We start from the raw sequence: 4,202 nt of genomic DNA on the forward strand, positions 1-4,202 counted from the left end.
CAAAAATAAAGATCATTCAGCATACAATATAATATTACACTCAAACTCATGCTTATGTAGTAAGTACAACAATGCAAAACACCAAAATGCAGCATTAACCTAAGCAGTCACATGTAGATCCTACGGTTCCAAGAAAAATATAACACCTGCAGGGGCGCTGTCACCTCCAATGCCCTCTCGCTATTGCTCCCAAGTAGTTTGGTCTTTTGCTTGGATATGCTGATAATTGAAAACCACTCAGTTTGTTTTATTTGTTTGAGTTGATGTATTATCTATCTTACAAATGCGCACTATTGTTCTCTTTGTCCTTGCTGCTGTTTGATTTTATTCGCTAACATTGACATAGTGCACTTTCGGAGTTTGTTAAGCCAGATGTTGTCCAACGGCTACAAAGTTATATTCTTGATTTTGTTCCTGTTCTCATGTGCATCAGGTATTGTCATATTAGGCTTATAATTTCCTTGTGCAACTGCAATCTGCTTTACATTTTCATTTGGGTTGGGAATCAATATTTGTTGATTCCTATATGTTTTATCTTACAACATTCACTAGATTCAGACTATATTTTAAGTTCACAAATAATTCAGTTGTTGAAGTTTTTTGCTACTTCTTAGTTTACCATACACAAATCATTGGGTTTCCTATCATCAGCAGGACAATTTAACTAGCCTCTATAGCTATTTCTCTAATTTTCTATCCTGGTCATGCTTTCCTAAAAAATGGTAGTTTTCATAGATTAAGATATCATCTTTGTGCTCATTGGTCAAGTAGACAGGAACTATGACATAGAATGCCTTTGTTTATTCATCTCAGGTAGCAGTTGTTGATATGTTGTTTTGAAAAAAATCAAATTTTTTGCTTTTGCTTAATTGCTTTCTCCCTCCTTAATTGTGGTCAACTGCTCTAATATGATTTCTTCTTACCTATTGCACTGATGTTACTTCAAATTTGCAGGTGCATATGTAGGGATTAATATCGGCACTCAGATGTCGTTCCAAATGCTGCACTCGTATGTAGGGATTACCAAATGCTGCACTCGTTCTCGTTCCAGCAATGCAGTTCCTCCAGTCTGCTCTCCTTGCCGCAAACCTCAACTTTCATGATCCTCTTCTGGAGAAGGGCAAAGAGAAATTCAATAGAATGCAGGCGAAGCTCACGTGACGGGAGCGAGGCTGGAGATATCAGTGTTAAAAGGGATTTAAAAAGTACTATTTGTAGTAAAGATGAATTTTTGTTACTAGTTTGTATTGTTTTATCTAACTAAATGTTGATGGTTATCTTTGATATATATTATAATTGTTTGAGTTCTAATTTTATAATTGTGAATGTGATATTATAATTTTATATGATATTTGTATGTGGTATTTGTGTGTTGGATTATAAATGTTACTTTGATTTTATAATTATTTATATTTTTATTATATTTGTGTATATAGGTATATTGTATTTTAAAAATGTAATTAACCACAGCGCGCACTTGCGTGCTGCGGATGCACTTATCCGCAGCGGGCGCCCGCGTGCTGCGGAAAGCGCACATGCACTTTTCTGCAGCGCGTGGCCGTACGCTGCGGATAAGTGCATCGGCAGCACGCGGTTGCGTGCTGCGGAAAAGTGCATCCGCAGCGTGCGGCTGTGCGCTGTGGAAAAGTGCATAACTTTTAACAGCATGGAGTTATGCAACATGCAATGTGCGCTGCGGATAGACTTTTTGCGTGCTGCGGAAAGTCATATTTGTTGTAGTGTTTCTTTTCCTTCCGTACGCTATCAATCCCATAACAAATACTCTTAATATGTAAAATGTTAGTGTCCTTAGATAGGTTAAAGTCAATCTCATCTTCATCCACTACCAAGGAGAGTTTATGCTTTTTTACATCATTCACTACCCCGATGGTAGCTAGGAAAGGTCTCCCTAATATGATAGGGATCTTAGAGTCCTCATCCATATCAAGTACAAAAAAATTAGTAGGAACTATGAAATTTTCTACTTTTACCCGCACATCCTCTAGAACACCCAATGGATACTTAAGAGAATGGTTGTTTAGCTGCAAGGTCATGGTTGTTAGTTTCAAATCTCTTAACCTTAGTTTCATAAAAATAGAGAAGGACATGATACTTACAATAACACCAAGATCACAAAAAACATTTTTTATGTTAGTTTTACCAATTATGCATGGGATTGAAAAGCTACTTAAATCTTTGAGCTTTCAGACATAGTTTGTTTTGAATCAATGCATTGCATTACTCCATCAAAGTGATATTCTCAAAGTCCACAACCTTCCTTTGGTGTGAAAGTATATCCTTTGTGAACTTTGCGTATGTCAGCATTTGTTGTATAGTATATAGTAGGGGTATCTTCAGAGAAAGCTAGTTGAGCATCTCTAAAAATTTACCAAATTTCTCATCCAACGTCGCCTTGGCCAACCTCTGAGGGAATGGTTCTGATGGTGTATAAACCTCATCGAAGTTGTGGAGCTAGATTCATTGTTTTTCTTTCTAGATTTGTTTGTGTTTGTCTCTTTCCCTCGTGAAATCTAATTCTATCCATCCATGTCATTTAGTGCACCGTCTTCATCCTCTTTACATGCTTGAGGTTCTGCTAAGGCTCTACTACTCATTTAAAATAGCATTGCAATATTCAATGAGGTTCAATTCAGGTTGTCTTAGAAATATACCCAAAACTCACAAAGAGGAACTAGAAATCTATGTACTGAGTTTCAAACATTTTAGTATGATTAACAAGGTTTTTGAGCTTACCTACAATCTGCTTGATTTCCTTAGTGGTTAGATTTCATTGCCTGGACTCTAAGAGTTTTAAATTCCTCATTCTGCTTAGATTGAGTAACAATAAGGTTTCCAATAAGGTTTCTATGTTGGATTTTTGTTCCTGCTGACATATCGGTGGTAGTTCATAACTGACCTACTCAATTTGTTCTTGATTGTCTTAGTAATAAAAATTTGGATGGTTCCTCCAACTAGGGTTGTAGTTATGAACGACATTTACTTGCTCTACTTGGATATGAGAAGGTGTGACACCTATTTGAGAATCCAAAGCTATATGCCTTTCTTCATCTTCCCATTGATGGTAATTCCATGCAACACTCTCGATGATATCGTAAGCCCCATCTAGTGTGTTATTCATTAACGCATCCCAATCGTGGAATCTAATAAAGCCTTCATTGAGTATGTGATTCCATTATAAAATGTGTGGATAATCAATCACCACTCTAGTCCATGATGTGGGCATGATTACAAAAATCTCTTGAATCTATCCCATACATTGAATAATGATTCTCCATCCTTTTGCACAAAGCTCATGATTCAACTTCTTAGATGTGTTGTCTTGCTAGGAGGAAAATACTTGTTGAGAAAATGTTTCTCCACATGATCTTATGTCATGATACATCTCAACAGAAGTGAATGTAACTAGGCTCTGGCTTTGTCCTTTAGAGAGAAAGGGATCAATCGCAACCTAATAACATCTGCAGAAACACCATTAAACTTCAAAGTTTCACAATATTCCTATCTCAAGGTGTAGATAAGAATTATCCATAAGTATGCCTCCAAATTGGTTCTATTGTATCATGGAGAGTAATGTGTGATTCGACTCAAAGCTATTAGCATCCACTTGTGGTCTTATGATGTAGGATCTTAGTCCTCTCACACTTGATGTTGTATAGTTCCTTATAAGTCTATTTTCATTGTCAGCAATCATCATCACTTACAAAGAAGGAAAGGTCAAAAAGAGTAGTAGAAGAGAAAAATAAAATAAAAAGGAAAAAGGAAAATTGCAATAAAGAGAAAAAGATCTAGATTTACTAAATCACAATGAAACTACTATCGATTTGACACAATCTCCGACAATGGTGTCAAAAACTTAATGTGTACAAATCAAGTACACAGTTGTCATCAAGTAATAAAATATCATCCATTGGGACTATTAAACCGAGTACTAATCTAAATCATGAAGCAATCTATCTAAATCAATCGAAATCAAGAAAATCGTGTGTTTAAAAAAATGAATTAAGAAAGCAAGAAGAATTTGGGGAGAAACCAATTTTGGGAAGTAATTCTAGGACTTTAGTTTCACCATGATGATTGTTGACACCCTAAATATAATTTACTTTTTTACCTCAGTGTTGATATGCATAAAGGTGGTCTATCTCGAGATATCTGATATCTCCTTTCGAAGTATACCTGGGTAT

The 4,202-nt window shown here is 35.9% G+C and overlaps 1 non-coding gene across 1 annotated transcript; it reads left to right on the forward strand.

Moving 5' to 3' along the window:
- The first annotated feature begins 3,226 nt into the window (after positions 1–3,226).
- LOC141843711 (small nucleolar RNA R71) lies at positions 3,227–3,333 on the forward strand. The gene has a single exon (XR_012603049.1). It is a non-coding gene; the product is annotated as a small nucleolar RNA R71 (small nucleolar RNA).
- Positions 3,334–4,202: the final 869 nt, after the last annotated feature.

Source organism: Curcuma longa, chromosome 12, assembly GCF_044706935.1.
Source record: "Curcuma longa cultivar G26 ecotype Majalengka, Jawa Barat chromosome 12, ITB_CL_G26_1.1, whole genome shotgun sequence".
NCBI lineage: Eukaryota > Viridiplantae > Streptophyta > Magnoliopsida > Zingiberales > Zingiberaceae > Curcuma > Curcuma longa.